Source organism: Balaenoptera borealis, assembly GCF_965194805.1.
Source record: "Balaenoptera borealis genome assembly, chromosome: 1".
Lineage (NCBI taxonomy): Eukaryota > Metazoa > Chordata > Mammalia > Artiodactyla > Balaenopteridae > Balaenoptera > Balaenoptera borealis.
In genome coordinates, this window is record NC_138860.1 from 35,928,285 (window position 1) to 35,952,344 (window position 24,060).

Below are 24,060 nucleotides of genomic sequence, written 5' to 3' on the forward strand. Positions count from 1 at the left end.
TTCAATTTGTTAATATGGTGTATCCCATTGATTGATTTGCGTATATTGAAGAGTCCTTGCATCCCTGGGATAAATCCCACTTGATCGTGGTGTATGATCCTTTTAATGTGTTGTTGGATTCTGTTTGCTAGTATTTTGTTGAGGATTTTTGCATCTATATTCATCAGTGATATTGGTCTGTAATTTTCTTTTTTTGTAGTATCTTTGTCTGGTTTTGGTATCAGGGTGAGGGTGGCCTCATAGAATGAGTTTGGGAGTGTTCCTTCCTCTGCAATTTTTTGGAAGAGTTTGAGAAGGATTGGTGTTAGCTCTTCTCTAAATGTTTGATAGAATTCACCTGTGAAGCCATCTGGTCCTGGACTTTTGTTTGTTGGAAGATTTTTAATTACAGTTTCAATTTCATTACTTGTGATTTGTCTGTTCATATTTTCTATTTCTTCCTGGTTCAGTCTTGGAAGGTTATACCTTTCTAAGAATTTATCCATTTCTTCCAGGTTGTCCATTTTATTGGCATAGAGTTGCTTGTAGTAGTCTCTTAGGATGCTTTGTATTTCTGCGGTGTCTGTTGTAGCTTGTCCTTTTTCATTTCTGATTTTATTGATTTGAGTCCTCTCCCTCTTTTTCTTGATGAGTCTGGCTAATGGTTTATCAATTTTGTTTATCTTCTCAAAGAACCAGCTTTTAGTTTTATTGATCTTTGCTATTGTTTTCTTTGTTTCTATTTCACTTAGTTCTGCTCTGATCTTTATGATTTCTTTCCTCCTGCTAACTTTGTGTTTTGTTTGTTCTTCTTTCTCTAGTTCCTTTAAGTGTAATGTTAGATTGTTTATTTGCGATTTTTCTTGTTTCTTGAGGTAGGCTTGTATAGCTATAAACTTCCGTCTTAGAAATGCTTTTGCTGCATCCCATAGATTTTGGATTGTCATGTTTTCACTGTCATTTGTCTCTATGTATTTTTTGATTTCCTCTTTGATTTCTTCAGTGATCTCTTGTTTATTTAGTAACATATTGCGTAGCTTCCATGTGTTTGTGTTTTTTACCTTTTTCTCCCTGTAATTGATTTCTAATCTAATAGCATTGTAGTCAGAAAAGATGCTTGATATGATTTCAGTTTTCTTAAATTTACTGAGGCTTGATTTGTGACCCAAGATATGATCTTTCTTGGAGAATGTTCAATGGGCACTTGAGAAGAAAGTTTAATCTGCTGTTTTTGGATGGAATGTCCTATAAATATCAATTAAATCTATCTAGTCTGTTGTGTCATTTAAAGCTTGTGTTTCCTTATTAATTTTCTCTTGGATGATCTGTCCATTGGTGTAAGTGAGGTGTTAAAGTCCCCCACTATTATGGCGTTACTGTCGATTTCCTCTTTTAGAGCTGTTAGCAGTTGCCTTATGTATTGAGGTGCTCCTATGTTGGATGCATATATATTTATAATTGTTATATCTTCTTCTTGGATTGATCCCTTGATCATTATGTAGTGTCCTTCCTTGTCTCTTGTAACATTCTTTATTTTAAAGTCTATTTTATCTGATATGAGTATTGCTACTCCAGCTTTCTTTTGACTTCCATTTGCATGGAATATCTTTTTCCATCCCCTCACTTTCAGTGTGTATGTGTCCCTGGGTCTGAAGTGGGTCTCTTGTAGACAGCATATGTATGGGTCTTGTTTATGTATCCATTAATCCAGTCTATGTCTTTTGGTGGGAGCATTTAATCCATTTACATTTAAGGTAATTATCAATATGTATGTTCCTATTACCATTTTCTGAATTGTTTTTGGTTTTTTATTGTAGGTCTTCTCCTTCTCTTCTGTTTCCTGCGTAGAGAAGTTCCTTTAGCATTTGTTGTAAAGCTTATTTGGTGGTTCTGAATTCCTTAGCTTTTGCTTCTCTGTAAAGCTTTTGATTTCTCCATCGAATCTGAATGTGATCCTTGCTGGGTAGAGTAATCTTGGTTGTAGGTTCTTCCCTTTTGTCGCTTTAAGTATATCATGCCACTGCCTTCTGGCTTGTAGAGTTTCTGCTGCGAAATCAGCCGTTAACTTTATGGGAGTTCCCCCTGTATGTTATTTGTCATTTTTCCCTTGTTGCTTTCAATAATTTTTCTTTGTCTTTAATTTTTGCCACTTTGATTACTATGTGTCTCGGTGTGTTTCTCCTTGGGTTTATCCTGTATGGGACTCTCTGCACTTCCTGGACTTGGGTGGCTTTTTCCTTTCCCATGTTAGGGATGTTTTTGACTATAATCTCTTCAAATATTTTCTTGGGTCCTTTCTCTCTCTCTTCTCCTTCTGGGACCCCTATAATGTGAATGTTGTTGTGTTTAATGTTGTCCCAGAGGTCTCTTAGGCTGTCTTCATTGCTTTTCATTCTTTTTTCTTTATTCTGTTCCGCAGCAGTGAATTCCACCATTCTGTCTTCCAGGTCACTTATCCGTTCTTCTGCCTCAGTTATTCTGCTATTGATTCCTTCTAGTGTATTTTTCATTTCAGTTATTTTATTGTTCGTCTGTTTGTTTGTTCTTTAATTCTTCTAGATCTTTGTTAAACATTTCTTGCATCTTCTCGATCTCTGCCTCCATTGTTTTTCTGAGGTCCTGGATCATCTTCACTATCATTATTCTGAATTCTTTTTCTGGAAGATTGCCTATCTCCATTTCATTTAGTTGTTTTTCTTGGGTTTTATCTTGTTCCTTCATCTGGTACATAGCCCTCTGCCTTTTCATCTTGTCTGTATTCCTCTGAATGTGGTTTTTGTTCCACAGGCTGCAGGATTGTAGTTCTTCTTGCTTCTGGTGTCTGCCCTCTGCCCCCATATAACTTATGAAACTAAGCAAAATGAAGACTCAAAATTCATTTCAAATAATGAAATGAAAATATAATGTGGAATGGAACTGGGAAAATACCTGGTTTAAACTCTGGAAAGTACTAACTACACAATTCTAGATAAGTTGCTTAATCTTGCTTAGTCTAATTTAATGCCCATCTCACAGGATTTTATGATGATTAATTTAATATCTTTGTATAACATACAGTGTTATGTAATTTGTTCTTCTTGTTCTTCTTGAGTAAATTCATATCTTTAAGCAACTCACTTTAAAAAGTAGTTACTGGGGCTTCCCTGGTGGCGCAGTGGTTGAGAATCTGCCTGCCAATGCAGGGGACACGGGTTCGAGCCCTGGTCTGGGAAGATCCCATATGCCGTGGAGCAGCTGGGCCCGTGAGCCACAATTACTGAGCCTGCGCGTCTGGAGCCTGTGCTCCGCAACAAGAGAGGCCGTGACAGTGAGAGGCCCGCGCACCATGATGAAGAGTGGCCCCCTCTTGCCACAACTAGAGAAAGCCCTCGCACAGAAACGAAGACCCAACACAGCCATAAATAAATAAATATACAAATACTTAAAAAAAAAAGTAGTTACTTAACTTGCTTAAATTACTTTTACCTTCTATTATCAGCTGAATTGTGTCCTGCTCAAGTTAATATGTGTAAGTCTTAACCCCCAGTACCTCGTAATATGACTGTATTTGGAGATAAGGCACTTAAATAGGTAATTGAGGTAAAATGAGGTGAAATGGGTGGGCTCTAGTCCAATATGACTGGTGTCCTTATAAAAAGAAAATATTAGGACACAGACATTCACAGAGAGAACAAAGTGAGTATTAGTAGTCACAATAACTTCCTGAATGCATGGAACACGTCACCATTTGCCAACAACCGTGTCAAGTAAGCAGAAACTACAGAACTTGAGAGCTCTCCGCAGAAATTCACACACCCACGCACCAGGTAACGGTCCACAGGCAGACATTCACTCAGCCTTTCGTGTGTCCCTCACGGAGTGCACACTCTCTCCTGGGCAGTGCGAGCACAAACACTTATCAGGAGTTTAAACTACTTTTAAAATGCGTTGATACAACCATATCTCACTTTTGTTTGGATCAGTCAGCAAACGCTTTTTGGAAACCCCAAATTCTCCACACCACCTAACTTTCACGCTGCCCTAGTGTAGAAGCTCCTGCCCCTGCTCCTCAGGCCGGGTGCCCATGGGAGGCGGGGCTGCGTGCTGAAGCACAGCAAGTGCGCTGACGTCCTCGAGCCCCGCCCCCACGGGGCTGCCCGCAGGCTTAAACCGCATCCCCGTGGCACAGAGGGTGATGAGGTCCGTGCCAACTGCCGGTGATGTGGCGTGGCAGGCGGCATGGGAGCGCGGCTTGGAGGGGCCGGCCTAGCTGGGGCCTGTGGCCCTATGTCTTCTGGCTGTGACTCTGGTCCTGTGCACGATGCGGAGCCACAGCGGCCGGGCAGTGGGTGCCCGAGAGACCGGGAGGCGAGCTGGTGTCCCCAGACGGGTCTGGACATCGTGTCCACAGCTAGCGTCCCTGAGGCCACTCTTGGGCCATGATCCACTGGGTGAAGCTGCCCCGCGACAACACGGCTGACTGCTTCTCCTCTGTGAGTACCTGTGTGCTGCAGGACTCGCTGCCTCTGCCCGCTGTGCGTGCTTCCCTGCAGGAGGACCTGCTGGACTTCAATGCCGACCGCCTCCGCGTGGTGGACTGGGCGCCACTGCTGAGCCCCCTCTGACCCTGATCTGTATCCAGAGCTTCTTCCAGCCACGGCTTGTCAAGACAGGTTTGTAGTTCCCGCTTCCAGGGGCTCTGGTGTCGATGTTAGGAAGCAGGGTTTTTGATGGTGCAAGGTGGAGGGTGGGCACTAGAACAGGTGCCCAGTGCCCGGGTGTGCGTGCACTAGATGGAGCGTGCCGCCTAGGAGTCCTACCAGCTCGGTGACCCCGGCGGAGAGCCTTAAGGCTTCTAAGTTTCAGTGTTCTCATCTGTAGCATGGGCTTAACAGGACCCGCTCTCTGTGGCGGTTACAAGGACTCACTGTGTTAATGCTTGTAGACTCTACAATGTAGAACACTTAGCACAGTTTGGAGCATCGTTAATTGTTGCACAGACATTACCTGGTCTGTTGAATTACTTTGTTTGGTATACACCTAAACGATTAGGAAATTGGTATATCCCAGCTTCATTTCCTTTCCATTAAAACAGGGCTCATGAAAAAAAAATTTGTTTTCAACACTCGAATCATATAGTGGAAAGAGCACCAGTGTGAAGGCAGCTTAGGGTTTGAATTCCAGGGCTTATGCTCTCTGTGGCCTGGGCAGGTTACTTTTGAACTACAATCCCCACACTTGTAAAATGACATGAAAAACCACTCTTTCTGTGGGTTCTTAGAATTAATTAAGCAGGTTATGTGTGTAAAGTATCCTGGCACTTGAATGAGTTGTCAGAACCAAGGTCTGCTGGAGACGATGCTTCTGCCCTAGGTAATCTTCCCTTCTACTGGGCGGCAGGTAAACACAAGCACAGTAGTCAGCGCTCTGGAAGAAGTGAGTTCTGGTGCTACAGAGCACAGAATCTTTTTTTTTTTTAATTTAATTTTGATTTTATATTGGAGTATAGTTGATTTACAATATTGTGTTAGTTTCAGGTGTACAGCAAAATTATTCGGTTATACATATATCCATTCTTTTTCAGATTCTTTTCCCATACAGGTTGTTATAGGATATGGAGTAGAGTTCCCTGTGCTATGCAGTAGGTCCTTGTTGATTATCTATTTTATATATAGTAGTGTGTATATCTTAATCCCAAACTCCTAATTTATCCCTCCCCCCCCATCTTTCCCCTTTGCAGAGCACAGAATCTTGGAAGGGAAAGTTCAGAGTAGGCTTCTTGGAGGAGGTGCCATTCTTTCTAAGGATATGTAGAAGCTCCTGGGGTTACAGGAGGGAGCAGTGTGTGTCAAAGTTTGCGAAATATAAGAAAATATAGCAAAACTAAGGTACAGGACTGGAACTCAGGGTTTGGGAAAGAAATGAGAGTTGATACTGGAAACCTAGTGGGGCCCAACAGAAAGGGGCCTTGTTTGTCCTGTCAGAAGTTTGGATGTTTATCCTGAAGGCTGTGGGAAACCCTGAAGAACAATGAGATGGACTTCTGGTTTAGAGGCTCACTCGGACCTCCATGTGGAAGGCAGTTGATTGGGTGCAGGGTGAATTGTAATCTAAGGGTCCCACTTAAGTTATAAAAGGTTGGACGGGATTTTGGAGATCAGAGACAGAATGGGTGTGGCCTGGTGACCAGTTAGAAAAGGGAGGGCAGCAAGCGTGGGTGACAGTTTACAGCTGCATCTTTTTGTGAGATACAGAGCACAGTAGGAAGGGATTGGGGGTGGGGAGAGGATCTTCATCTTCAGTGCTTTAGCGGGGCCTGGTAGACAGGTCTGGGCCCAAGATACAGATCTGAGCTTTTTGGGAGGACAGGTGTTTGAAGGCATGGTAGAGACTTAGGTTATCCACAAGAAGATTCGAAGAATCATAGGTCTGAGAGTTTTTTAAGTGGGTATATTTGAGGATGTTTATAAGCTGAGAGAAAGTAGCCAGCAGAGGAATGGTGTGAAGATCTAGGAGAGGAAATGATTGTTCATTTGTTTTCAAAAAGCTGAATACTTATCGTGTGCCTGGCCCTTTTCTAGGATCTGGGGTTCACACCATCTGTTATCTCTTCTGCAAGGGCAGTTCAACTCATCCCCTGGTGAAGAGAAGCCAGATTATTCTTTGCATCCCATTCAGGTGTAAGAACTGTTCTGTACCTCTGAAGGGACTTTACTTAACAAGAGTAGTAAGTTAGAAATCAAAAGAAATTATAGCTGGAAGGGAACTTAAAGGCCACTGTACTTAATTTTGCCTAATATTTTATATTGATTGTAAGAAAAATTTATTGTAGAGCCCATTCTCTTCAGAGTTCCTTCACTGAACTTTCTTTATGTTTGCATCCAGTGGGTCTATCTTGTAAATTTTGGCCTCCTCCTAAATTTGCTTCTTCATCCATATTACATTTTGCCCGGACTATGGCAGAAACTCCTGGGTGGTTTCGTGGCTCCTGGGCTCAGTTCCTCTAAGTTCATCTGCCTACTCGGGTTGAGTGATCTTCTAACATAAAAAGATATGCTTAAAGTAATGCTGCTAATGGCTTGCGCACACAGGGTTAGTGCATACTAGCCGCCCAACGTGTGCTCTGCACAGAGGCGTGTAGCCTGAACTGTGCTCGGCCAAGGCTCATAGGGCTCTTTGGCCCTGAGGAAGGGGAGCTTTTTGTGATCACTCCCTTTATCTAATCAGTCCCTCAGCAGCGGGGTTCCTTTTTCTAATCAGCGGAGGCACCCTTACTGAGCCAGTGGTAGCCCCAGGCCTCACACCTGTGGGATACAAGCCATGCTCTCTCCCAGGCTTGCTTCAGCCAACATCTCTATTTTCATTTCTGTCTGTTCTCACACTTGGACCCCTGTCCTGTAGTCATCCTCACCTGCAGTATTTACAGTGCCCAGCAGGTGTCAGTCTTGAGTGTCTTTGCACAGGTGCTTCCTCTGCATTTAATGCACCTCCTACTCCACTTCTGCATAGCCTCAGCTTTTTAGATTCAGCTTCAGGGTTATCATGAAGTCGTCACTTAGATACAACTTTTTGCCTCCAAAGGATCCTCTGTGCATAAAGGTTATGTTTCTTTATCTCATGTGATTGAAATTTTCAGTTTACACATGTCCCTCCTTAATGCAGGCTTTAAGGGCAGGAGTCGTTTCTAATCCTTACCACAGAGCAGATGCTCTTTTTTTTTTTTTTTTTTTAAGGTGCTTTGTAATGATGATAAAATGTATGGTTTAAATCACTCATTTTACAATAATTTTGCTTTAGGTTTTGACAGAAATAAAGTTACAGAAATCGTGTTCCTGCAATAAGAAATAAAGATGTGACCTTCCAGTTGTGTAAAGCTCTTAATTGCTGTGTAAGTGCGTCGGGTGTGCTAAGGAACCTGGAGATAAATGGGCTAGTTCTGAGAGAGAGAGACTTAACTATGTTAACAAAGGTAAGCCTTCATTGTGTCCTGCCAACATTTGATAGTTGTTTTTGGGGCAAACTAAACCAATAAATGTTTAAACTTTTTCTCCCCATTAAAGAGATTGAATAAATCAGCCACTTTATCAGCACCTCATGCCTGTCACATTAATGGCTGAACTAGAAAATCAGAAGCATCAGCACAGGTTTTATTTTCTTAATCCTTACCTCAGGGTGGAGAAAGGTCAATCCCGAACTGAACCCCAAGTTTAGGTCAGGAAGCCCTCGGGTTCCTTATAGTATCTCAGAAATATGGGAAAGTAGAAAGGAATGATAAAGTGTAGGGCAGATTAGCCTCATTTTCCTGTGAAGCTTGAGGAGAGGGAGGGAGGAGGTGGATGACCATGGGCCTTTGGGCAGGTTGTGCACTGTACAACACCATAAATGTAGAACGTTTGCATATATTATTATGACAACTTTCTGACAGATGGAAATAGTGTCTTGAGGAAGTACCTTTTTCTGTTTCTCTTAGAGAAGTGCTTCTCAATGGGGGTGATTTTGTCCCCTAGGGGATATTTGTCAATATCTGGAGACACTTTTGGTTGTCCCAATAGCTGATATGTTACTGGCATCTAGTAGTTAAGGACAGGGATGCTGCTAAATATCCTACAGTGCACATAGCAGTCACACATAACAAAGAATTACCTAGCTCAAAATGTCACTAGAGCCGGGGCTGAGAAACCCAGGTCTAGAGGATGAAGGTGAACCTCCCTGTCTCTGGTATGTTTTCCCTGCTTGTTCTGGAGAAATGACTGCTGGAGAGGGAGTGAACCATTTCTGACTCTACATCCAGTATGCTCCAGCAGCTTGTAGTTCACCATGTACTCATAGGGCCAATGTGCCTGGAGGAACCCAAGGCTACCTGATGGCAGAGCTGTGGATCAGGGTGACAGCCAACATGGGAAAAGCCTTCCTGCCTCCAGGCCCTGGGTTCACCAGGCCCAGGTGTCTCTTCCTTCCATCCATGGGCCTCTGAGATGAACCAGCTTTCCTTGTCTCTCCTAAGCTTCCCAGGTTGTGAGTCCTTGCCTCTCAAGAGTAGGGCACAGTATCCTCAAGTTTGTTTTCCACGTTGCCTCCTGAACCAGTTTTGGAAGGTTTGTGGATGATCAGTTGGGGGATAACAGGTAGAAAATTGAGACAAAACAGAGAACTCCGAGACTGGTGACTGGGTTCAAATTCCAGCTTTTCCACATGTCAGATGTATGGCCTTAGGCAATTCACTGAACGTCTCTGTGCCTCAGTTTTCTTGTCTGTAAGATGGGGGTGAGAATAATAGTGCCCACTTCATAGAGCTATGGTAAGGATCGAGTTAGTATTTGGCATGTAGTGGTAGGTGTTCCAGGCCTCATTCCACATTAATTTTTGGTATCTGTATGAGTTTGCTAGGGCTGTCATAACAAAACACCACAGTCTGGGTAGCTTAAACAACAGAAATTTATTTCTCACCGTTCTGGATGCTGGAAGTCCAGGGTCAAGTTGTCAGCAGGGTTGGTTTCCTCTGAGGCTCCTGAGGGAAGAGCCTGCTCCAGGCCTCTCTCCTTGGCTTGCAGAGCGCTGCCTTCTCCCTGTGTCCTCACATGGCTTTCACCCTCTGGGCAGGCCTGGTTCCTCTCTGTGTGTCTAATCTCCATTCCTTATAAGGACACCAGTCAGATTGGACTGGGATCCACCCTAATGGCCTCATTTTAACTTAATCACTCTTTAAAGGAGTAATTTAAAGAGTACCTCACATGCTGAGGTACTGGGGTTTAGGGCTTCATCCTGTGAATTTCGTGGTGGACACAACTCAGCCCATGACACCCGACAAGGACCTGGTAACGACACCAACATGGTTCTAACCATGTTTAACTGTGATACCAGATGCAAAAAAAAGCCAGGACAGACCTTGAGGCCATTACTCTAAGTGAAATTAGAGAAACACAAATACTGTATGATCTCACGTACACGAATCGAAGAAAACTGAGCTCATAGAAACAGAGAACAGTTTAGTGGTTGCCAGAGGTGTGAGTAGGGGGGATGGGAAAGGTGATCAAAAGGTACAAACTTGCAGTTATAAGAGAAACAACTCCTGGGGATGTAATGTACATCGTGATGACTATAGTTAAAAATACTGTTTTCTTTTTTTTTTAAACATCTTTATTGGTGTATAATTGCTTTACAATGGTGTGTTTGTTTCTGCTGTATAACAAAGTGAATCAGCTATACATATACCTATATCCCCATATCTCCTCCCTCTTGCATCTCCCTCCTACCCTCCCTATCCCACCCCTCTAGGTGGACACAAAGCACCAAACAATACTGTTTTTTAATTTGAAAGTTGCTAAGAGTATAGATATCAAAAGTTTTCATCACAAGAAAAAAATTGTAACTGTGTGAGGTGGTAAATGTTAACTTATTGTGGTAATTATTTTGCAATTTATACACATATCAAATTACTATGTTGTACACCTGAAATTAATATAATATTATATGACAACTATATCTCAGTAAAATGGGGGGAAAAAAGGAATCCAATACCTCAGGTATAAAGCCTCCCTCCTCCTTCCCTCTCACATTCCCGGGAAGACCTCAGGCCCGGGCCTTACACCTGCCTTGATTATATTCCTATTAACTGTGTCAGTAAATGGTAGGTGCTTCCCTTCCACACCTTCCTTTGCTCGTCATTGGAGATTATGCTAGAGCTACTCTATAAGAGTGATCACATATCTCCGATTTTCTGGACAAACGTGGTTTCAAAAATTCTGTCCTCTTGTCCACCTAAGAACACTGGTATTTTTCATACTACAGGTTCCAAAATGTAGTTCAGAAATCATGGTCACGGTGCCTGCCATGCCAGGATGGCAACTTGGAGGGCTGGGGAGGGCGTGGCAGGTGGCAGGTGGGGAAAGCCAGCAACCAGAAGGAGGAGAGGACAAAGAAAAAGACCCAGGAAATTCGTAACTCTAGAACAAATTCCCAAATAGTAGTAGTTTACTGTAGCAGCAAGTCCTAGCCTCTAGTTTACGCTAAATCTAGTCCTCAAGGAGCACAGCAGTCAGAACATTTAATACAAAATTTCCTAGCTCTAAAACGGAAATATTAATACCTGCTTGTTGTGTTTGGAAGTTATTTCAAAGAGTAATGCTACTATCAATAAAGCCCTTTATAAATGAGCTAAAGGAACTCGGTAAGTATTACTTTTTTTTTTTTCCATCCCTCTTCATAGCTGCCAAGCAGTAACGGCTCTATTTGTACTGAATCCCGGAAGTGTCTCTGTATCCTGGAAGTATTACAATGATCATCTTCACACCTGCAAAATATTCCTGCACCATGTACGCAAATGATGATGGCTCTGCTCTCGGGCCTCATCTGGGAGCTACTGCATGTGAGGATCAAATTGATACACATTAGGGCATACTCAGCGGTCTTTGGCAAAGGCCTATAGATTACTTCGCTATCCAATTTGTTAATTGGACAGCAGAGCCTGAGTGGAAAGAACAATGCACTCGTCAGTTGGGAAAAGCTCCTCCAAGTAGCAACAGATAGAAGCAAGGCAATCTCACTATGCAGGTTGATTAGAACTCGGTTTGTATTTTGGACAATAAACTCTATTTATGATAGTCTCCCAGTCATTAAGTATCTCTGCTGTAAGAGAAAACCGGGGCTATTAACTTCTCCAGATAGAACCCGAGGGAAAAGTGATCATTTCTTTTATAAGCAGAAGGGAAGGTTCTGCTCAACAAAGATCAATTAAACATCTCTGTTAAAAGGCTGCTTGGAGCTGGTGCCAAAGGAAATTCCACTGTATTAACCCATGCTCCCTTCAGGCCTCCCCACCTCTGTAGCTTGCACTGGGGAAAATTTTAAGAGGACACTGGCTATTGTAAGCTTTATAAGGTGGCAGTAGCTCTCACATCCGTGGCTGAAAGATCTTTGATGTTGAGTGACTTTTCATGCATTTAGCAGGGGTATTCCCAGAGGATGGCAGGTAAATCAAACGCTCTGAATTCAGCTGAGCATCAGTCATCCTCATGAGGGAGTTAAAAAAAGAATATAACAATAGGTACCTGGAAAAATGATATGGTGGTCCGAGCTACTAATTCCCAGGATGCAGGAAGAGTTTCGGTGGCCCTCGAAGATCAACTGCATAAAGAAAACCCTCCACAATCTCCACCAGCATCTTATAGTTACCACCTCATTCTTGTCCTTTAAAATACAGTGTGCTGTATTTTAAATTACAGTGTGCTTGTCCTTTAAAATACAGTGTGTCTTGTATTTTAAAATACAGTGTGCTTCTACTCTCTGGCTTAGACTGCATCCTCTCATGTAAATTCCATCTATTCTTGCTTTCTGAGCTCCCATATGGTTTCCTTACACTTCAATTATAATACCTGCCTGGCAGTTAATTTTCCAAACGTCTGTCCCTCCTCCTAGATGTACACTCCTTGTCTATCTTTTCATCCCCTATCACCTATCCACCCCCAATATCTGGTTTGATGCTTTGCATATGACAGGCATGTTGAAATAAGCCTGCAAGTTGGTCTTGGGTTAACATTACTGCAGTTGATATCTTGATAATCACATTCCTGAAAGGTGGGCTGTGCACACTGGCCTGAGCCACATGAGAATTCAGACAGAATGAATTAATATGGATCTAAAGGGACACATCCAACTATATTTAAACCCAGAAGTTATTGGACTTAAAAATCCCCAGCAGTAATTCCGACATCAAAGTCCTGGGCCTCTCTGTAATAGTTTTCTATTGCCTTGTAACAAATCAGTACAAACTTAGCAGTTTGCCATATATAACTTTATCATCTCACAGTTTCCATAGGTCAGAAGTCCAGTCATGGCATGGCCAAATTCTGTGCTGAGCTGGGAGTCTCATCGGCTGATGTCAAGGCCTTAGCCAGGGCTCCAGTTCTAATCTGGGGCTCAGTGTCTGCTTCCAAGCTCACACTGGTTGGAAGAACTCAGATCCTTATGGTTGTAGGACTGAGCACCCCTGTCCTTGCTGGCAGTCAGCAAGGGTGCTCTCAGCTCCTAGAGGTCACCCACCGTCCTTGCCACATGGCCCCTCCATCTCTAACTCCAGGAACGGAGACTCTTCTTCCATGTTGAATCCTCCTCTCCCTTTAATTCTCTCTGACTTCTGAATTCCAGACTCAGGTTTAAAGGGCTCCCTTGATTTGATCAGGTCCATCAGGCTGATTCCCCTATCTTAAGGTCAACTGATTTGGGACCTTAATTGCATCTGCAAAATCCCTGCAAAGTAGCACTTAAATTAGTGTGATTGGATCATTGGAGGAAGGTGTGTATTCAGCAGGGGATGGCGATCCTAGAGGCCGTCTTAGAATTCCACCTACTGCAATCACCAATGCCAAAGTGAAAGCTTTGCTTATCTGCTGGTGCCTGACTTACGTCCTCCCCTATGTGACAGAGGATGTCACAAGCCTGCATCTGACATTAAAAGTGCTGCTCCCTAAAGAGGGAGGGAAGACACAACCTTGACTTTATCCTCTTGATGAGAGTGATGTTTCATGGTGTTGGGAAGATTTTCATTGGGTCAATTGCCTGATTGAGACACAGCCTTAGTGAGGTGAAAAATAGCAGGCATTAATGTCTCTTTTTTAATGGTATGATGAATGGTCTAAGAGAAGGGTCAGCAAACTGTAGCCAGCCTCCTGTTTATGTAAATAAATTATTGGGCCACAGCCAGGCCAGTTCATTCATGAATTTTCTCTGGCTCCTTTTGCATTGAGTAGTTGTGACAGAGACTTAACGGCCCAAAAAGTCAAAAATACTCCCTGGCCCTGGCCACCCCTGATCTAAGACCATTCCCACAGTCCTCTGATGATAAGAATCACCTGGCTCATTTGTTAAAAAGACAATTTCTGGGGCTTCCCTGGTGGCGCAGTGGTTCAGAGTCTGCCTGCCAATGCAGGGGACACGGGCTCGAGCCCTGGTCTGGGAAGATCCCACATGCCGCAGAGCAACTGGGCCTGTGAGCCACAATTACTGAGCCTCCGCGTCTGGAGCCTGTGCTCTGCAACAAGAGAGGCCGCGATAGTGAGAGGCCAGCGCACTGCGATGAAGAGTCGCCCCCACTTGCCACAACTAGAAGAAAGCCCTTGCACAGAAACGAAGACCCAACACAGCCATAAATAAATAAAATAAATTAAAAAAAAAAAAGACAATTTCTGGGTCCAGCTTGGAACCCCTGAGTCAGAATCTCCAAGGTAGGGGTTTTGGGAAGGTAGAGTGAACAAGCTTCCCAGGTGATTCTTATCCCCATGGAACTACTGGTCTCAGGTGTGCCTGCTTACCAGGTAAGGAGGAGGTTTTAAAGAGGCAGTGGGGTAGCTTTAGGGGGGAGTTTGTCTTGGAGAGCACAGGCCTCGCGATTTCACTGCTAGGACTGCGTCCCAGCTCCGCTTCTCCCTGAACTTCGCCACCTCAGGTAAGTGACTTTTAACCCTGTTTCCTCCACTGAGAAATGAGGGTAACGGTGCCCGGTTGGCAGTGTGTGTATATATGCTGAGAGCCTAATACAATGCTCGGTAGTAGTCACCCTCACTAAGAGGAGCAGCGCCATGTAAACACAGAAGACCCCACTGTGGAAACATCTCATAAATAAGACAGGCCCAGCAGGGCTTTTCAGTAGTCCACGTTGTATAGCTGTTTTCCTCGGAAAGAATAACTCCCTTAAAGGAATCTCCCATTCAGGAGATACTGTTCAGGACAGTATAAGGCCCTTTAGAAACTCAATTCTCCGCAGAATGCTGAGTATTGCAAGAGTTTATCATTGGCTGTTTTAGGATATAGATGAGTTTGCAAAGGAATATTTAATTTCATGATTGAAAACTCTGGTACTTAGCACGATACATATATATGTATTCTGTTTCTGAGGTTAATGTTTTTAAAAACTCTTTGCCTGACGAGATCAAGCAATTTCAGCCATTTGTGTAGCTGTTGAAAGACAGTTTTTAGATAAATTGCCCATAAATCCTTGCAAGGTACAGGACCCAATAATACTTCAGGTTACCAGGGAGTTTCATATTTTACTAAAAGGGGGAAAAAGTCAATCTTGAATCTTTTAGTCCGATGACCAAAGAATTGCTCCATTGATTTTGTTCAGCTACTCAGGTGGGTGTGCAGTTGATCCTGATTTGATCTTATTTAAAGTTTACCTTTTCTGGGAAGTATTAATTCGAATGTAGTATGGGTAATACTGGAATACTAGAGCCTCTTTAAAGCCACTTTACACAGCTTGTGTAAACATCCTAGGGTAGTTTCCTCAACATTTTCACAGATATAGAACTTGAGTTTTCTGTATGTTTTCCTCTTTTTAACAGAAGAGGGAGGCAAAGGCTTGGCTAAACAATGTACCTAAAACCCAGGCTAGAGGGAAATGGATTCATATTCTTAGAGGAACAGGTAAACAAGAACAGGATGAACTCTGCCAGGTATGATTTAGGTTTGTGAAGGAAGGAAAAAAAGCACAATTGGCAAATGAGTGTGGTTTGTTGATTTCTTTATTTTTAAACTTAGTTTTAAAAGAAAGTACCAGTGGGACCCGAGAAAAACGAATCTGCAGAAGGAAGGGGGAGGGGTATTCTTCATTTTTATTACATGCAGTGTTGGAATCGTGCTGTGCCCTGAAACACAGCTGGGTGAACAGGGTAGTTCAGGGTCTGCCTGGATTAACTCCTTAAGCAAATTTCTAGGTTGCCAGGCCGGCTGGTTGAGCTCCAGGCTAGTGGCTAGTGGTGCCGTGTTATTCCTTTCCCCTCGCGTCAGGGGGAAAACCCGGAAGTGCCAACAACCAGTAGCTGCATGTACCCCTTTTGGGATGTCCAATGCTGAGAGATTCTCTTAGGCTCATGTCTCCTGTGCAGATGCTCCCCCCCCCACACACCCCTGCCAAGCTCCCAGAGTTCCCATGGCTCACACCTGGTGCCAGCCAGCAGCCATGGACCTGCCTGTAGGCCCTCGTGAAGGCCTGCTGCTCATCCTGAAAACCTGCTGCTACTAGAGAATTCAGAGGAGCTGCTCCTAATGGGGCGCCATCTTGGCTGGAGGCTGCCTGCATCTTCTGTGGGCTTTGCCTCCGTGGTCTCCAAGGGGGCAGAAGGGAGCTGCCAGGCCTTATCTGATGGGAGACATGAATATTTGGGCTAGGTTCACTTGACAGATTCATTGTTTTCCTGATAGGTATGAGTGATAATTTTTGTTTGCTTTGTTTTGTATGTGGGTGGTATCATGGAAATACTTGGGGATGGTAAGCAAACTCAGCTGAACTGAGTTTGCTGTCACTTAGCAATGTGATCTTGGACAGGTCTTTTAATCTTTCTGGTCTCCATCTGTAGAATGGGAATTATAATACTAGTCTCATTTACCTCTGAGATGAAGAGACAGTGAAATACATATACGAAAGTGCTTTCGGAATGGCAATGTACTCTGTATACAGTGTGTGTGGCAGATAGCATCCCAGTTTGAATTTCAATGAGATTCAGAACTGTGATTAACAAGGCAAGCAGAGCCAGGATGGGGTGAAGCAAGCAGGGTGGGTAGGGCGCTAAGTGAAGGAGGCACTCCCTCACGGGGGTGTTTACATGCGGCTCTGAACCAGCAAGACGCTGAGAGTCAGTGTCTCCTTAAATTTTGCACTGTAGTCACCCTGCTTGCCTCACCCAAATCCCTGTCCTGAGTGAAAGTAAAATACATGTCCATGAAAATTATACATGTGATACACTTTTGCTGTAACAAAGTCCACCAGTACCTAATTAACCTTGACAGATGTTACCGCTGGGACAATTTCTGGAGTGTCTTACCTGGCGTTTTTCATACATGTACAACCTTAAACTAGCTTTTGTTCTCACCTCATGGGCAGCACAGAAACATGGGGAAGAAACACCAATCTGATCTCAAAACCTCATGCGTGTTCTAGATCTTTGTCATGGGTGTATTTGTAGACTCTGTGGAGGGGTGACACAGCACATGACACGGCAAAACATGTTGAACCTACATCACCCAGCTTTCCCTCCCATACACCAAGTCTTCAGTAGCTGCTCCAGGACCTCCACCTCCCCCATCTTTAAAAACTCCAGGTACTTCTTTTCTTCCATCTCCTGGTTGGCTGGCTGCCTGCCGGCTTGCCTCTCTCATCCACTACTTGCTCTTTCATCTCTTCTCATGAAGACAAATCTGGCCATTTGAGGACTCTTTATCTCTCTAACTGTCTCCCAGATCAGTTCCATAAAGGATCTGGGTGGTAAAAAAAAACTCCCCTTCAGGCATGGGTATGAGGGAGAAAGGTTGTCAATAGCTCCATAGGTTTTGTTCCTGACATATAATATCCATGGTACATCTCCCCGGCCACTCCTCCACACTTTTGAAATGCGATCACGCTGTCCCTAATGTCTTCTAACTCAGCGGCCCCCCACCTGTTCGGCACCAGGGACCGGTTTCGTGGAAGACAGTGGTTCCACGGGGGAGGGGGCGGGGGGCTCAGGCGGTCATGCAAGTGATGGGGAGCGGCAGATGAAGCTTCGCTGGCCTGCCCGCCGCTCACCCTGCCTCCTAACAGACTGTGGAGCCCTGTTCTAACTGGCATTGTGTCACTTAACGATGCATCGATGCATCGCAGAGATCTCCAGTGGTACTTCCAAGCTGACGTCATCGTTTTTAACAGCTGCCTGTATTCTACCCTGTCAGTGTGTCATAATTTAACCCCTTCTGTACTAGGAGATGTGTATTTCTCTTTTTCACTCTTGCAAATAATCTGCATTGAAAATCCTCGTACACTTTTCACTTCCTTGTGTGCTTAAAAGTTTAATTTGCTGGGTCAAACAGGATGATGTGCATTTTGATAGCACATTATGGGAAGGTTGATTGTGAGCACGGCATGGGCTCTGTCCCTGGTATTTTTCTTCCTGTCCAACCTCCACTAGATTCACCTTCACATACAGTTTTCATTCACAGCTTGAGGGCTGTAAGTAACAACTGTAAGAGTTGTTTTTCTAAAATACCCTCGGTAAGATATCGTATATGGCACCAGTATGACTGCTTTGGGAATGGTAGCTCCCAGGAGGAATGAGATGTTTCCCCCACTCCATATGGACCATCCTGCAGTTTGGTCTGTGGAGGCCTCGGGGTGCTTGAAGGCGCGGGAGAGGGAGCTGTGTGGACCCAGCGCCACCCAGTGGCCGCTGAGAGGACGACGGCCTTGTTTGCAGGCTCAGGCACCAAATCCCTGGGAACTCCTAGGAATGCTTGAGGGGCACTTTACTGGAGGCTGAAGTCCTGCATGAACAGCAGGGAGATGGGAGCTAGTGACATTTGGGCTACTGTTAAAGTGACTCCATGTGTAGCCATAGGCTGGCACCTGGGGCAGCTAAGGTGACCGTGGCTTTGGAGTGAATTTGCGTTTTATGGCTCACATGGTATCTACAGATATTAGAACGAGACAGTGGCAATATGCCAGGAGCAAGTCGTTTCTAGGCAGTGCTTATCTGCCTTCAGGGACCTCTGCCATAACTCTGTGGTCCATAAGTTGGGAACCACTGAGATGGGATATTGGAAAGCTGAGTGCAAATGAAATCATTAACTCAAGGTCAAGGGGAGCGTGCTCTTGAAAGGAATCCTGGGGTGAGTTCTCACCATACGGAAGGAACACCCGGTTGCTCCCATTCAGGATCCTAAAATGACTCCCTAATGTAACAAATGTAACAAATCAACTTCTCTGGGCTGCTTGTTACCCCTTCATAACGAGTCCCCACCCTATAATGAGCCCTGTTTCCTGTGGCTCTGATCAGGGCAGGTGCTGTCATTGCTATCGGCAAACAGAAGGCTTCTATTTGCTTCTAAGTCATTGCTTCTGCTTTTTGTACCTCCGTGAAACGCCACCTCCACCCCTTTAGTAATCTAAAGCCTACCATCTTTGCTGCCCTTCTTAACGCCCACTGCTCCAAGTCCTCTCAGCAACTTGGGCTTTTAGTGACTTTGGATTTTGTGAACTCCTGAGGCTTTTACACTTGGTGTCAGACATTTGTTGTGGTCTCTGTTTCAGGTCTGTCATTTGTCTTCTCAGCGAGACTGTGACTTCTGACATCAGTGATGCTTCATGTTTTCATAGCTCCTTGAAGGGAGATGCTGGACACAAAATAGTGTAATATTTCAGTGATTTGCTACGTGATAAGAAAATGAAAGCCTTTTTGTAAACGGAGATCTTTGTCTATTAGATCTGCTTTATGTAGAAATTTTAAAAATCTTTCATTCATTCATTTAGTCACGCATACGCACGCATGCACACACGCATGTACACATGCTCATACAGGGCTGGTCACAGGTGTAGGCGCATAGCCTTCCACTTAGAACAGAGATGTGTTCCTGCAAAAAGCATGCCCACCAATGTGGACAGTCAAGCTGATGGCTCATAAAAACGGAGCCAATCTGCTTGGATCGAGACTGGGCATCCAGACCACGTGGATCACGTGTCCACTTTCCCAGGCCTGGCGTGCTGCTTGGAAAACACTTGTTGGGTGTCGTGGTCATATATCTATTGGATTCACCTCTGCTTCCTCTTGCTCTGCTTTGTGTTGACTTTATGTGAACAGTGGATTGCTGGCCTCTGGGTTAAGAGGAGTTATTTAATGCACACAGGCCAATGGACAACCGCTAATTGTTGCGAGTTCAGGGGATCTAATATCTTGGGAGGATTTATACCAATTACTTAACTGCCTGAATACCAACCTTCCTATTAGCTTTATGATAAGATGAGCTTGGGTCTCACGTTTATCCTGAGAGGACAGCCTTATCCAAATCATCTATATTTTAGCAGGCAGTACCAAACTTCAGGCCTCAGAAACACATTTTAAATAATTCTTGCCATGCCATATATTTTAAGTATCATTAAAAAGCCACTTTCTTACTTTTAAAAATATGTGTGCAGTAGATTTTGTGAAGCCTATAACAAGTCTATGAAAAATTGATTATTTTCCCACAGGTATAGGTTCAGATTTTTATTCTGCTTGCCAAATGAAAAATCTAGTATGCGTGGGTCCTTTATCTTATTTATGCCCTCTGAATAGAATCACCATGTTCCCAAACAAAGAGAAATGGGTTACTCGGTTTAAGTAGCCTAATCCCTTCCTGTGGTGGGCAAAGGAGTTTGTGCAGCTCTAAACTAGGAAGCATGGATTTCCCTTTCAAATGCCTCATTTTCTTATTCTTTGCCTTTCAGTCAGCTCCATGTAAACTGGGTCAGAATATAACATGGGTGCTGAGGTGAGTTTCGGCTGCTGCTGGAATGTGCGTGTGATGGAAATAGGTCGCTTTAGGACCCAAGGATGATGCAGAGAGAGGTTTACAGTCAAAGATAATAATCGTTCTGTCCTTTAGTTAGCATTCCTGTTTTTTTCTCTTTTTTTTAACTGAACAGTATGTGCCAATGGCCCCCACGTACTTTCGTCTCAGTTTTCTGGCCCTCATTGCTGCAAGCTGGTTATGGCGTTGGCTGCTTTCCCAGCATTCATTCTCTCCCTGATCATGAACCATGGCCCAGCACCCTGGTTGAGGGACAGGGAGGGATGGGGTATCATCATGCTCCCCTGTGCCTAAGTCTCTTCTGAATTGCTCCCTCTCCACCCTTCTATCTGAGAGTCCTGGATACTTGTTAAGCCCCCAGTACAGACAAGGTGGGGGAATTGGGCACCTTGTGCAGGTGACAGTGGCATAGATATAGCGCCTCACCCATAACTAAGGTGGGAGTAGAAACATCCTTCTGAGCTGGGGCGGCGGGTGAGCACACGGCTCTCACTTCACAAACAAGGATGAAATAGGCAGCACACAGAGGCTCTAGAGACCGCTGTGATGAGCAGCTCTGAGGACAGGGGGCCACAGCGGTGCTCTGTAAGCTTGGACACTTACACTGGGGCTACATTGTGGACGATCTCAAGGACCGTGGTGGTGAGTGTGAACCGATTCGGCATTGAGGGGCCAGGATGGTTTTTGAGCTGGAAACTTTTGAGAGTGTGATTTGACCCGAGGCTTTTGAAATTGTCTTAAAGAGAATTGAGAAGTTGTCCTGTTTAGTGGTTTTAAACCTTTGCTTTGATGATCTCCCCGAGGGGCTGTTCTGGTGGGAGGATCTGGGGAAAGAAGCCGAGAGGCTGGGACCTTAGGCTCCTTTTCCCAGTGATTCAGCAGTTCTGCCTCTGTTTTACTTCTTGAGCTGCCAGGTGAGAGTCCCTTCATCCGTCCTTTCCTCTATCCTTTCCTCCTTTCCTCCCTTCCTGTGGTTAAACACATAAGTTGGAAAATTTTGTTAACTGTTTTTAAGTGTACAGCTCAGTGGTGTTAAGTATACTCAGTGTTAAATAGATCTCCAGACTTTTTCCTCTTGCAAACTGCAACTCTAGTCTCCTTCAATAACAATTCCCCCTTTTCACCTCCCTCCAGCCCTTGGTAACCACCATCTTACATTGTTTCTATGAATTTGACTAGCCAAGTAAGATTTCTTTTCAAAAAGCGATCAAGCAGCTGAGAAGGTTTGATAGCCCCCTGATGTATCCATCATTCCTCACTGTCTGCACCCGACCCCCAGACAGTGAGGAAACTGAAATCCCAGAGGTCCTGGGAGGCTAAGGTGGCCACACAATGCAGATGTTATTCACACGCATACTTAAGCCGGATTGCCAGTTTCAGGTTTTGGTTCTGATGCTCTGTGTGTGACACTGGGCAAGTGATGTAGCTCAGTGCCTCAGTTTGCTCATCGGTTAAAGGGACGTGATGGTAACAGAATCTGCTTTATAGCCTTGTTGTGAGGATTAAGTGAGGTAATCTATATAAAGCACTGGGAATAGGGCCTGACACTTATATACGTGTCTGTTATGATTGTTAAGTGACTTCCTAGCATGACACAGTTCCTTGTAAGGAAAGCTGTGACTTTGGGCCTACAACCAGCTCCCATGGTGCATGTCTTTTGAGTTTCCACTTAAGACTGAATAGATAAATAGCTTTGACTGGCAAGATTTCCTCCTACACATCCCTATCTCTCATCTAGGGCATGTCATTGATCTTGAAGGATGCTCCATCAATATCTTAATCCTCAGGGGGAAAGTCATGCAGTTCATATCATACAGCACAAGAAGGACGGTCATCCGATGGCATTAATTCAACAAATATTTATGGAATGCTTTGATGTAAGGACACCTGGGGTAGATGCTGGGGACACTGAGCAAACCAGCCCCAACTGCCTGCTCTCAAGGAGCTTGTGTTGTCTTTGGGCAAACCTTTGTAATGCAGCCCTTTTAATAAATGAAATGATTTTCCCTGAACTCATCTAGCTAAGGAAGATGAAAAGTTTGCTTAAAAATATTCAGGTTTGGAAATGAACGCTCTAGACCTGTTGCTGATGGTGATTTTGAAAACTGGTTCGTAAAAATAGATACTAAAAATGGTGTAGAAATACTGGTGATTTCAGATTTGAGGCGATTTTTCAGATACAAAGTTTGCAAGTTGGTTTATCTCCAGTGCTTATTCTGAGGTTGCATGTATAGTACAGTCCATCATACTTAGAACTCGGTAAGGACAGCATAAGACTCACTTTACCTGTGCTTCAGTCAGATGTCAGGAGGAATGTGGGATTCCTCCTGCCTATGCCTCTCCTGAGCTTCCTCCTTTCCTCCTCAATGTGGGCAGATGACATTCAGGCTCAGAGGAAGCAGAAGCAGGGGTAGTGCAGTTGGGACTGATCTTCTAGAGGGAAGAAAATAGGAATTGGATCACAGGCTGGGGCTTTCCAGCTACAAGAGAAGATCTGCAGTACAGATATCATGCTGCTTGCTACCTCCTTGGCTGTTTGGGTCATAGCCGGTGCTGTAAAGTACAGCTCTTCTTTCCTGGAGTCCTACAAGTACTTCATTGGTAGGTACTTCCCAACACAGCGTTTCCAGGGTGCCACTGCTAGTCAGTCAAGGTTGTTGGGTGATAGTCATCCCATGTACTGTTAGAAATTGCTGGGACCTGTGTGGTGGCCTTAAAGCTAACAGACACAATCACCAGCAGCCGTGGCCCATTGTTCATTGCCCACTATCCCCACTTCTTTCCCGTTAAAAGACTGCTCTTTTTTTCAGGTAAGGTGGAGAAGCCTTGATCTTAGGGAACAGGGGCCCCTCTTTTAACCCTAAGGGATGAAGCATGGAGGTCTGGGCCAGTTGTAATAAACCCATTCCCAAACCCAAACCCATCCTCCTTTACAACTCTAAGTGTCAATGTGACACTGGCCAACGAGTCTGGTGGTTTCTAGGAAATATATATTTTTTAATTTCCCATATAGGACTTCCCTGGTGGCACAGTGGTTAAGAATCCGCCTGCCAATGCAGGGGACACGGGTTCGAGCCCTGGTCCAGGAGGATCCCACATGCCGCGGAGCAACTAAGCCCGTGCACCACAACTACTGCGCCCGTGTACCTAGAGTCCATGCTCCGCAGCAAGAGAAGCCACCGCAATGAGAAGTCCGCACACCACAGTGAAGAGTAACCCCTGCTCGCCGAAACTAGAGAAAGCCCGTGCGCAGCAATGAAGACCCAACGCAGCCAAAAAAACAAAAACAAACAAATTCCCATATAAAGGCAGAACATAATGAAGTAGACTTATGCCCCTCCTTCCCAAGGTGGAATGCTATTGTGATGATACAATATCTGGAGCAGTAGCAGCCAATTTACAACCCTAAGTTTAAAAAATATATGAAAATCAGAGAAACCAGGTGAGGCCTGACTGGCAAGCTGTCACCAAAACTGGACTGCCTGCTCCCAGATTTCCTGTTACATGAAACGATTAGATGTCTTTATCACATGTGTTAATCTGGTTCTGTTACTGGAGACTGGAAGGATTCTAACTGATGCAGCATTTTAGTACTCGTCTTTGAGATTAGATGCCCACATTGCAGATGGGTTTCCATTATTGTGACTGTTATGTAACCAAGAGAACACATGGCCTAAATGCACTGAGTCGTCTGACTTTTGACAAAGGATCGTTGGACTTTAGTGCTGGGGGAACAACTTTAGAGAACATCGAATCCTGGGTTTCCTACGTTAGGTTCCGTGAAACTTGTAGGCC

The 24,060-nt window shown here is 44.3% G+C and overlaps 1 long non-coding RNA gene across 1 annotated transcript in view; it reads left to right on the forward strand.

The window, feature by feature from the left end:
* Positions 1-4,639: 4,639 nt before the first annotated feature.
* LOC309628565 overlaps positions 4,640-24,060 on the forward strand; it is a 111,652-nt gene continuing 92,231 nt past the window's right edge. Inside the window, exon 1 of the long non-coding RNA XR_014244547.1 lies at positions 4,640-7,927. This is a non-coding gene — a long non-coding RNA (uncharacterized lncRNA). The remainder of the gene's footprint in view (positions 7,928-24,060) is intronic.